The sequence below is a fragment of the Zalophus californianus genome, chromosome 2, assembly GCF_009762305.2.
Source record: "Zalophus californianus isolate mZalCal1 chromosome 2, mZalCal1.pri.v2, whole genome shotgun sequence".
NCBI lineage: Eukaryota > Metazoa > Chordata > Mammalia > Carnivora > Otariidae > Zalophus > Zalophus californianus.
This window is the reverse complement of record NC_045596.1, coordinates 194,843,206-194,855,776: the sequence shown is the minus strand read 5'-3', so window position 1 is coordinate 194,855,776 and position 12,571 is coordinate 194,843,206.

Genomic DNA, 12,571 nt, shown 5'->3' with positions numbered 1-12,571 from the left:
TGAAAGCTATTTTGTTATTGAGAGGAAGACTAGGTCAACGGGCTGCACATGAAAGAGCCAAGTCCGTCAGGCAGAGATGAGGACTGACAACCCTGCCGTAGCCTTGCAAGGCTTGACACAACACGAGACGGAGAAGGTGCTGTCTGCAGTACTGAAAGTACACTTCATTTGCAAAACTCACAGGCAGAAAATTAATCAGATTCTTTTGGTGATAAAGAAAAAAAGTGGCAGACTAGACTTAATATTTCCAAGTGGAATAAATTAACCTTTGACTATTTTAGTCTGTCTAAGGGACAAACACACACACAAAATGAACGAATGGTTAGAGATGTATTAAAAATGGTATCTAAAAGCAAGCTTCACCTCTTCAGACTACTTGAAGCAGATGGGCCCTCGGAGGGGCAGATGATGTCTTAGAAGTTTGCTTGGAAGGTTAAAATCCAAAAAGAAGACAACAAGGTAAGAGAGAAAAACAGAATTTGAGATCCTTTCTGTTATGGTCCTTCCTCTCAAACAGGACTATTGTTCATAACATCATGTGAAGAAAAATACATGGAAGGCTGCCAGGAATAATGTTTTAAATTTGCTCCATTACCCACAACTTATTTGACTTCTGTTTGGAAACTCTAAATGGCATTGTAACCTGAAAGGCCATTTCTGGTTCAAGGAGATTGGAGGCTACATTCCTGTTCCTTTATTATTATTATTATTTTTATCCCCAATAGCATAAGCTTCTAGCAGACATCATTCAGCTTTTAACCAGACATATTGTTTTGAAGTTTCCTAGGGATGAGCTTAGAGCTGCCGCTTAGGGGTTGAGGTGGGAGGTATAGGGTCAGGAAAGAGAAAAAAGACTAGGGAATTATAAACATGTGGCTTGATGGTTTTGTTTGTTCTCATGTACTTGGGGGCCGTCTTCTTGAAAGTGAAAGAGTGACTTTTTAAAAAGTCATAGTCCATAGTTTAAAGGCTTTTAATAACACATGTGTCTGTTTTGGTTACCGAAAAAATTGCTTTTTTCAAGCTTACGCAATTATGTGATCTAAACTTCGTTATTTCAGCATTGTAAGTTACTAGATGAAAGGAATGGATGCATATTTATTCAGTGTGTCCTACTGCAAGTAACCATAATAGGTGGGAAAATTAATACAAAATATACAAAAGCTGAATGCTTTGGAATGGCTCAGTCAAGGAGAGTCAATTAAGAAAAGTTGTCCAGTTAGGTCTGCGCAAGCCAACTATCAGTGTTTTAGGCTACTGTGAAATGTAGCAGAGGAATATTATTTTTTTGGATTGCTTTGCAAGTGACATTAATTTCTCAATTCCCTTTAATGAAATAAAAACTCTAAAGCTAAGCGCTGCAGGTATTGTATATGCAGGAAAGCATATAGCCAACTCCAAAGACAAGATCTTATTCCTATAACAAAAGCCTAGTGAATTAGTATACAGGCATATAAAAATTTATATTTAAAGCATGATTATATTCTTAATAATCTTCACTTTAACTTTTTCGACTAACCAGTGACTCACTATGACTGCTAGTTATCTGTGGTAAGACCCTTCCACTCCAATACATTGTAATCTTTATTTATTTTTTTTAAGATATTATTTATTCATTTGAGAGAGGGAGAGAGACAGAGAGACAGAGAGACAGAGAGCACAAGCAAGGGAAGAGGCAGAGGGAGAGGGAGAAGCAGACTCCCCACCGAGCGGCGAGCCTGATGTGGGACTCAGTCCCAGGACCTGGAGATTGGGACCCGAGCCTAAGGCAGATGCTTAACTGACTGAGCCACTTAGGTGCCCCTAGATTTTAATCTTTAGACACAAATTATACCACAAGCAGAGTTTAAAGACCCTTATTATTTTAAGATCTTTAACTTTGGACAATGAAAATTAAATACCTCATACATTCTGTAACTATTGCCAAATTCAATGCCAAGGGACAAGTGTGATTTGACAAAGAATCTCAGTTGAGATTTTGTTACCATTTTCATTCAGAGATGCTATTTTCCCTGCACTTAATTCTCCTTCCACCCAAACTGTTTTTGGTTTTAACAGAGATTTTATATTTTTATCTGAAGACCAATAGCCCAAATTCCATTAAAAGGGGAGAAGTTAATCTTACATTTTTCTTCGTAGAGAGCATGTTCACAAGGACTCTTGAAGTGTTACCTAGTTGGTGACTGACAAGTGCTGGTCAGTGCTTCAGTGATGTCTGAGTACCTCTTCACACAGAAAGGTGTAAATTGTAAGATGTGACTTGATTGTGTTCCCATAAACATCACAGACACAAGAGGCAGAGGGACTTGGGGATAAAATGCCACCTGCCTGGTGAGCAGGGCATCCCTTACTTCTCTCAACTTTGTAACAAAATTCTAATGAAGACCCTCGCCCGCCCCCTCAACCCCGCCCCCCCCAAACTGACCCATGATATGTAGTGTCTGGGAGGAACATGTTCAAACTAGAGAGTTGAAATAAAGTTTTTAAAAAGCTGATGATGGATTGGTCTTTTGCTTTCTGAAGTAAAGCAGTCAAGAGGACCTGAGTAAAATTGAAAGTCCCAGTATAATTCTTCCAGTGTGATGGGTGGCTTGAGAGACCACCAAGGGCCAAGGCAGCTCTCCTCTCCTGTCTTGGTGTTAAGTTTTGAGGTGTCGAGGTTAATACTCTCTTCTTCTTCCATCTTCATACATCATTTGGAGATTACAATTTCCAGAAAGTGCCAGTCAGGAGATTGTGGGGGTGATGGTGTCTTAAGATAGAATCCCTGTGACTTCCAAGAACTAAGAAAAATGTTCAAAAGAAGCAAAATGAGGGATGCTTGCTGTGCCTACCAATACTTAAAAATAATTTAGGCTAAAATATCACAGCACTGATGAAAGAATAAAAAACAGATGGATTAAAAAAAAAAGCAGATGGCCTTGGAAGCAATCAACAGTTCATAAGAAAATAATGCATAATAATGCATACATAGAAAAAGAATACCACACACAGAACTCACATGAAGAAATAATTATTTAAAAGTATTGGTAGGGCAATTGGCTAGATGATTTGGGTAAAAGTTAAATTAAACCATACCCTACAATTTCTGTTGGTTTAAAGAGTTGAATTTTGTAAATGCTATTCAGAAACCATTTAGTTGTTTTTAATGAGATTTTTTAAGATGGAATAATTGGTATTTTATGTTCTAGATTCTCCAGCAAATTTGATTGTAAGTTTGTTTTTTCTCTGGGTAATTTTACTTCCTTATGCTAGGTATTCTACTACTCTACAAATTTCATATTCTAGGAACAGAGCATGTCTAGTGTAATTCTCATTGTTGTTACTGTTTGAAGGAGCCTCTGAATGTGCCTACCAAGAAATCAAAGTCATTATTGTGGAAAAGGAAAAGAGGCATGACAGACTTGCCCGTAGAACATTTTCCCACATGGAGAAGAGAGACAGGTTCATATCCCAGCTTCCTGTCTTACGGTGACTTGTAGATGTTCCTCTCTGAATAATGACACCATTTTCTCCATCATTGACATAATTCTGAAATACCTTCTAATTACTGCAAAGAGAAGGAGGCTATGCATAAAGGACATGAAAAATAGCAAAGAGAGAAAAGGTCTGAGTCTATAAAATTAAAAAAAATGTTTGTACATAGACTATATAAACTACAATACCAGGCTAAAAACAAATTAAAAAATATATAAACAAGTAGATAATCAAAATTAAATTAATATTGTTGTTTAAAAAGTTCATATTATTTGATAAGTCAAGTAACCCAATAAAAATTGACAAAGAATAGGATTCTCATGGAGAAATAATACACGAAGGCATGTTCTACTTCACTACTGATCAAAAGAATTACAGATTAAAATAATTTAAGATATCTTTTCCACCCACAAATTAGCTGGGATTCTTTTAAAGATAATATTTGTTGGGTTGCAAGGAAACTTAGAGCTCTCGCAAAATGGTAGTGAGAGAACCAAAGCCATATCTTTCTAGAGGATGATTTTGGGACTATGTATCAAGATCCCTAGAAGATCAACACATTTGACCCATAGATTTTACAGATAGGAACTAGCTTAATTAGTCCCTCCTCTCTCTCTCTCTTTAAAAATAAATAAATCTTTATTTTTAAAAAGATTTTATTTATTTATTAGACATAGAGAGACAGCAAGAGAGGGAATACAAGCCGGGGGAGTGGGTGAGGGAGAAGCGAGCAGGGAGCCCAATGCAGGGCTCGATCCCAGGACCCTGGGATCATGACCTGAGCCAAAGGCAGATGCTTAACAACTGAGCCACCCAGAGCCCAATAAATGAATCTTTAAAAAAAATAAAGCAAGGAGAGACTAATTCTCAAAGGAAAGATCTTGTGGAATTGGACTAAGCAGATCAATCTTTCTGCAAAGGAGTAAACAAATATGGGGAAAAATGAAATAGGTTTTTATCTTATGATGTGCCGAATTCCCAGTGATGTACTAAGTAAATATTTGAGTATCCTTTACATGCAAAGTCTTCTGTTATGGCCTTTGTATACACTGTTGTGTTGAATCTGTATAGCAGTACCATGCCGGTGTGGATTAAAAGTTGAGGCTTAGAGAGGTCATGTGGTCCCACAGCTTTTGAGGAGTCTCATGATTTGAACTGTGTTCTTCCTACTACACTGAAGGAAACTCTGTCAGAAGAGCTGATTTGGGGCAATCCATTTTTTTTGCATTTCATGTTGACAAAATGAGATATGGGAAAGTGCTTGGGATTTAAACACGGTTTTAAACTATTGCTATTTCCTATATGTAGATTATTTTTCCAAAATAAGATGGCTTAGAATTTTGGATAGATATCCAGCCACCTTAAAACTTTGAAATCTAGCCTGCAAAGTTTTTGTGATAGTCTAATCAAAATTTATGTAGATGGTTGTTTTATTCCAAGACCAGCATGTGCAGAGAAAATCATTATAGAAGAGTGTTAGGTAATTACAGTAAAATAAAAGTCTCGTCTGAAAGTTGAATTTTTTTAAGGATACTTAGGCTTTCTTGGGATTTGTAATATATGGAGGATGGTTTATTTTTTTAATTAACATTATATTAAGTCCTGTTTTGCTTATTAGAATTTTTACATTATATGTGCACACACTTTTTGGTCTGATAATTTTTATAGCTTTATTTTTAAATTATGACATCCCCTTCCCCAAGCTCTCAGAATTTTGTACTTTAACCTTTAACCCTTTTCAACAAACTATGCTTTGAACCACATTGACTGAGCTTTCTGTTGTTCATCTTTTATAAAAACTACTCTGTATTTCAGTAGATCTCTATAAATTTATTTTCTTTCGAAGAAGGAAAGAGTAAAAAAATTAAATTCAAATCTGCTAGAAATGGATGAGAATTCCCCACATAGCTATTCCCGAGTTATGGTATTTTTTTTCCAACAGCTGTTTAATAGTTAAGTCTAATCTTACAAGCAAGTTATATGTTCAGGACATAGTGTAGCCTCCTTTGTTCAGTGTAAAGCATGGGAACATTATGCTTTGCTCAGTGACATTTTCCAGATCATGTTGCCTTTAAAAAATGCAGTAAGATTTCTCTCATAGTGTTTGAAAAGTGCTGATTTAAACTGAATTTCTAAGGTTTACGAGTAAAGTGCAGTTTCTTAACAATGAAGGAAATTCATACCAGAGTGATAGGAGAAATCTTAATCAAGTAGAAATTTGAATACCACGTTTATTTCCAACCTAATGTCATTAATATTTAAAATTTCACATTTGTTTCCTCTTTGAAACATTTGTTTCCTCCTTCTGTATTTTTTATAATTTTTAAAATTAATTAAAACTGTCCCTTATTTTCAGAATATTTATCTTGATCTTTCAGTCTCTAGACTTTGTGTGCCTCTTTACATATTAAAGGGGAAAGAGTTGGAATTGATATATTTGCAGTACCAAGTTTCATGACCTAATTTGACAAAAAGTATGATTGAATTCCAAAATGCATTACAACATTGTTTTGTATAATCACAAGTGGTGACGAATTAAGGTTCTAAAATTTGATAGTTGGCTGAGTCCTAACATTTTCTCATTTTGCTCTCTTAGAGCTTTGTTGCAATTTGTAAATGAGGCTAAATTTCTGGACACTTTAATTCTGATTAAAAAGTATTTGGCATTTGAAACTTCCAAAGATTATGGGAATTACTTATTGAGGGCTTACTGTGGATCAAGCACTATTCTAAACCTGAACATATTTGACAGTTTTGCAGCCAGCAATCAAGGAATTAAAGAATTTCTCTTGGAAGTCAACAACCGTGGCCTTGATTCTTGTTCCCGGTGCTGAATGGGGTCATGAGCTCGTATCTTCTGCTTGGAAAACCATTTATAGATAGCCACAGTTACCTCTGGAGTTCCTTCTGCCAATTAAATAACCAGATTAACAATATATGAAAAGCAGACAGTCCGTATAAGCTCACTACAATAGGAGACATCTTAATGTATCAACTATCTATGCAATTAAATTTAAGACCCATGTTGGGAGCAAGTACCTACAAGTATTTTACATACTTATACATACAAGTATAAAGACAAGCATTTTATCAGTTTCACTTACAACTCAGTGGAGCTATTACTCAAAAACCTTCAGGTAGAAGTTCAAGTATAGCTGGGATGTTCTTGAATTAGTTATTCTCTTGGAAGATCTTGTTTACTTTCCTTGCATACCAACATCCAACACTATTCAGGCACTCTGCCTTGAAATAATTACTTTTTTCGTCTCAAAATGTTTTTGATCCATATTCGATTCTTTCTGGCCAATTAAAATTTGCACATAAAGAGGAGTTGCAGTAGAGTAAATTGCGTCCCTTCCAAATTCGTATGTTCAAGTCCTAACTCCCAGTGTTACTGCCTTTGACTATAAAGCCTTTAGGGTGGTGATGAAGGGTACAAGAGGTCATAAGAGTCTGGTCTGCTAAGGCTGGTGTCCTTGTGAGAAGAGACACCAGAGATCTTGTTTCCCCCACATGTACACAGAGGAAAGATCATGTGAGGACAATTAGAAAGAGACAAAGCGGCTGTCTCCAAGCTAGGAAGAGAGGTTTCACCGGAAACTTCCAGAAACAACATTGGTGGTACCGTGACTGGGACTTCAGCCTCCAAAACGTGAGGAAATACATTTCTGTTATGTAAGCCACCCACATTGTATTCTGTTAAAGCAGCTGACCAGATGAAGGCAGGGCAAAGTGTGTTTCAAATGAGCTGAGTTTATACTGGCTCCTTATGAAAAATTAGGCATGTCTAGATAAGTTTTCTATTTGCAGATTCAAAATCTTGGGTAAAGCCACTCTTCATAAGGGAAGAGAGAATCAAGGCATATGAATTTGGTCCAAGAATAGTGGCTCAAGGCTAAAGGAGAAGGGCTGATTATAAATCCAGCCTGGAGGATGTTCCAGCTCAGCTCATGTGGCATTGTGTTTGTGCTTTGGTCTAAGGCTATCAAATAAATAATTTTTTTTTTTTTTTTACTGGGGGGAGGGTCCAAGGGAGAGTGAGAGAGAATCTTAAGCAGGCTCCACGCCCAGCGCAGAGCCAATCTGGGGCTCGATCTCACAACCCTGAGATCATGACCTGAGCTGAAATCAAGAGTCAGACACTTAACTGACGGAGCCACCCAGGTGCTCCTCGAATAAGAATTTTTTAAAAAAAATCTGAATTAAAATCCTTCCCCTAAGTCCTCTTTTAAGCATGATTTTGGCTGGGACATTTTGCATGGGGGTTAAGACCTTTTCCCCTCTCCTGATGAAAGCATGGTGACCTTGTGTGGTGTTCTGAGCACACTTGCTCCCCAATCCAGGAGGGAGGCTTTCATGCTCCCGAGTTTTGGGCACAGCTTCAGCCGCAGCTGCCCCTGTGGGAGATTATGGCTTTGGCAGAGAACGGGAGGTTGTTAAAGTAATTCAGTAAGGTCAACCTCCTATTTTAGAGCAGTGATTTGAAAAAAAAGAATTTGTGAAGGACCTTTTAGAAAAATAAAATCTTTCCCCTTCAATATCTTGATGTAAAACAGACAAAAGCCGGGCTGCTCAGGCAGAGCGAAGAGTGGAGGTCTGGTGCTCAGCCTCGGACTGAAAGGAACACACACTGATCGTCACTGCAGAAATGGGAAAAATATTCGCTAATCATCACGTGCCCAGGGTTTCCATGTGCTCTCTGCTTTTCCACTGCGTGTCTCCAGAGGAACTTTTCACAGTTCAGGGCTGCAGGCACTTTAATTGTAAAAATGAAAGGTCGACTTCTATCATTGCTAAAAATCTCTTCTAGGTCTAACCCCAATTCTGGAATTATCTGAGATGCAGCAGAGATTTGGGTGTGTTCAAGAGAACTTTGCACCCTCCGGGATCTCTTCAGCCCGATAGGGAATGTGGGTTCCCACACCATATGTGGAAGACTTTTCTTGTGTGTGTTCTATCAGTGAATCGTGAGGGGACAACGGAGCTTATCAGTGCCTCAGACACAGGGCAAACCAGTTGTGGAACTTGTTATTTAAAAAGAAATCACATCGAAATTCTCAAGTGATCTGAAATTGAGGAAAACACATCGCTTTAAATCCAGAGATGAGGAAATTCTTTGTTTCCCCAAGATCTTATCAAAAGCATCTCCCCATTAAGTGACTGATGTGGCATCAGGGTGCCACGTACACAAGCCAAGATGGATGTTATTGTCTCTTGCCACGTATCTTGTGGTGTTAACGTCAGACTTTTACCAGTGAAATTTTCAAATAATCATTGTGGTGTTCATCACATTTGCTCAGGAGCTACCATAAGCCAAGTCAAGAACTCTTCAACAGATAACGTGATTTGGCCTCTGCCATTCTTGTTCACCAATTACGGAAGTTTCTCCTACACATTTCAGGAACTTATGCCACCTTCCGTATCACTGTCCCAACGGGGCACGAGCCCTCTTCCTTCTTTTAAATTTTCCTTAAAATGCTAATGTGCCTGCTTTTTGTCTTCTTTCCCTTTCTGATGGTTTCTCATTTTTCTTCTGCTTTTTTTTTTATTATTATGTTCAGTTAGCCAACATATAGTACATGATTAGGTTTTTTTAAATTTTTTATTGTTATGTTAATCACCATACAGTACATCATTAGTTTTTGATGTCGTGTTCCACAATCCATTAGTTGGGTATCACACCCAGTGCTCATGACATCACATGCCCTCCTTAATGCCCGTCACCCTGCCACCCCACCCCCCCATCCCTCTCCCTTCTGGAACTCTCAGCTTGTTTCCCAGAGTCCAGAGTCTCTTATGGTTTGTCTCCCTCTCTGATTTCTTCCCATTCAAGTATTCCTTTCTGTTTTTGCCTTTCCTTCATTTCCTTCCCCCCTTCCTTGTCCTCCCTTTTGTTAGCAGTGCTAGTCTGTCGTCCTTTATTTACTGTGTATCTACAAGAAACATAAGCTTCAAAAATAGCTATTTTAAGACACTGTCTCTTACTTTTGATATCTGTCTATCCAACCCTTCAGATAGAATCAGAGGAAGCTGGGGATAATCGATCTGACACATTCACACCTGGTCTGATTGTCTGATCGCTGTGTGCTTTCTCTTGCTCGCGATACATAGTTTCACCGAGCAGCAACTGACAAAAACGTGAGTAGTACAAACATCAGGATGGGAATAAGGAAAGGCAATAATCGGGAGTTACAGGTCATTGTTTTAGACAAGTAGGAGATAAAGGGAACAAAATAGTGCATTGAAAATAAAATCTGTCCAAGAAAGGCGATAGGAAATACAAGGAATGGGGCATATTAGAAGACACGTTTGTCACACACACAGTGGGAAGGACTGAAATCTTGATGGCAAAAAATATCCATATGACACTAGTACTGAAGAAAAGTTTGTTTTTAACCTGAACATATCAGTGGCATAGTTTTATTTGTGGTGTGATGATAATCTCAAATTTCTACTGAATTTAAATATATAAACTTGAATATAAAGAAGATTAATTTTTCTATTAAAGATTTTATTTATTTTAGAGAAAGAAAGCAAAAGCAAGAGCAGCGGGGAGGGGCAGAGGGAGAGGGAGAAGCAGACTCCCCGCTGAGCAGGGAGCCCGATGCAGAACTCGATTCCAGGACCCTGAGATCATGACCTGAGCCAAAGGCGGACATTTAACCGACTGAGCCACCCAGGCACCCCAGGAAGATTATTTTTTTTAAAAGGTGAAGAATATGTGTAGCTGCCTTAAAATGAAAAAAAAAAAATCCATGACTTTAACAGCACACTACAAATGTTATTATAAAGTCATATAAAGTAGTGTTGAATATACAGGAAACATTTTTTTCTTTTAAAAGTATTTATAAATCTGGGGTGCCTGTGTGGGTGGCTCAGTCGGTTAAGTGTCTGCCTTCAGCTCAGGTCATGATCCCAGGGTCCTCGGATCAAGCCCCATGTCAGGTGTCAGGCTCCTTGCTCAGCGGGGAGTCTGCTTCTCCCTCTGTGCCCTCTCCCCCAGCCCCCCAACCCTGCTTATGCGTTCTCTCACATGCATGCATGCACACTCATGCTCTCTCTAATAAATAAATAAAATCTTTTAAAAAAAGTATTATAAATCTTATTTGTAAAATTATTTCTGATTGAGACCATTTCAAATTCTTACCCAGTGAGTCATTATTTGGTGGATTTCAAAGAAGTTCTGAATGGTGCTTCCCAGTTGTATGTATCAAATTAAAGCAGTTTTTGTTGTCTGTGTGGACAGATAAGTCTCATCAAGCCTGATGTATACTCAGCCCTGGTGGGTGAGCCCATGAGCAGTATCTGAGCATTTTGAACTGTGTACTTGGAGATAATGTAGATGTCATGTCCTGGTGGTGAGGGCCAGTACCTAATCAGATCCTATCATCTGAATTCCAGATGGCAACGACATTGAAGTCAATCTCTTCTTCAGTGGCTCTGCCTGGATGAAGTATGGTAGATGTGCATCTGATTGAGGTTCGTGACCAGTGCACAGGGAGTCCTAAGTTTTGCTTTCTGGTGGAAAGTTGCTCGGTTTTATTTTTTCACGATAATTACTTTTTCCAACAGTTGAGACTTCCCAAAGTCTCCATGCGTGACCACCTTTGATATGAAGAAATCAGGAAGAATGATTCTTTGAGCTATCTAAATTACTCAGAATTTAAGAAGTAGAATAAGAATTATGGTATGAGGGAGACAGGATTTTTCATGTATAATTTCATACATGAAACATTTTTTAAAAAACATTTCCTCTTAAGGGGGTCACTAATTTCAAGAATAGAGCTTTCTAAACATTGAAAAAAGATTTTTAGGGGCATCTGGGTGGCTCAGTTGGTTAAGAGTCTGTCTTCGGCTCAGGTCATGATCCCAGGGTCCTGGGATCGAGCCCCACATCAGGCTCCTGGCTCAGTGGGGAGTCTGCTTCTCCCTCTCCCACTCCCCCTGCTTGTGCGTGCTCTCTCTCTCTCTCTCACTCTTTCAAAATAATAAGATCTTAAACAAAAAAAGATTTTTAAAAACATTAAAAAAATGTTCCTTTTAATGGGGTTGCTAATCTCAAGAATGGGGCTTCTCTGAAGTTCTTAGGAATGTTCTATGTGTATGTTTTACCCCCTCTGTATGTAGTTTAGTGTAAAGTTTATAGTAAACTTTGCAACTTCAGAGGTGGGACTTCATACACAATTTTAACTCAGGTTCCTTCTTCCACAGGGCAAGAAGCTGAGACTCAGAGGGTTTTGGGGATTGGCTCAGGGGCACAGCGAAAAAGTCAAGATTAAAAACCTGGCACATAATTCCCAATCCAGTGCTGCTTCTGTTACAGCATACTTTTTAGAGCAGTAAGAGTTGTGAGCTATGGAACAAAGAGAAGAAAAAAAAAAAAAAGCCTGTGAAACTTAGGTTTAAAAAAATTTTTTTTTTCAAACCATCATACCCATTTGCACTTCCACAAGCTACCGGGTAATTATTCCCCACTTAAAAAATATCCCTAATATATACTAAAACTTCGAACATGAACAGAAAATGTTGGAATGACTTTATGAAACATGTGACTGACTTCCTTAGATTGTTCTCTGGGTGCACTCTATGGCTTTTTAGGATACACTATTGGATTTACTCAGAACTTTCTAGAGTGCATCTCTATAAAAATCGGACCTGTTCATGCTCTTCCACTGTAGCAGAGTGAAATAACTGTCTTCTAAATATCCTTTTCATTTGCAGTTCAAAAGGTAAAGTCCCTAAAAAAGCATCCTTTGAAAAGTCTGCCAGAGAAAGCTCAGATCTGGGGGGACAGTGTGGTAGTGAAGGTGAGGTGAGGGCAAGAGACCCTTGCTCAGCTCTCTGCCCAGCAACTACTCATTTGTGAACTCTCCCAAGTAAGGACTTTCATGGGCTTTGGCAACGTGCTAAAGAAGGCTGTGTATGAGCTCTCTGACCTGCTGTGTCTGCTTCTTCTCTCCCACTGTGAGTGGAGCAGGGACCTCGGAAACAGGTGAGAGGAAGCATGTGACCCTTTCTCCTTGCCTTAGAGAAGTGCATTCTAGGCAGGCCAGTGAATGCCGCTTATGGTCACCACTCAGACTTCTGGGATGAG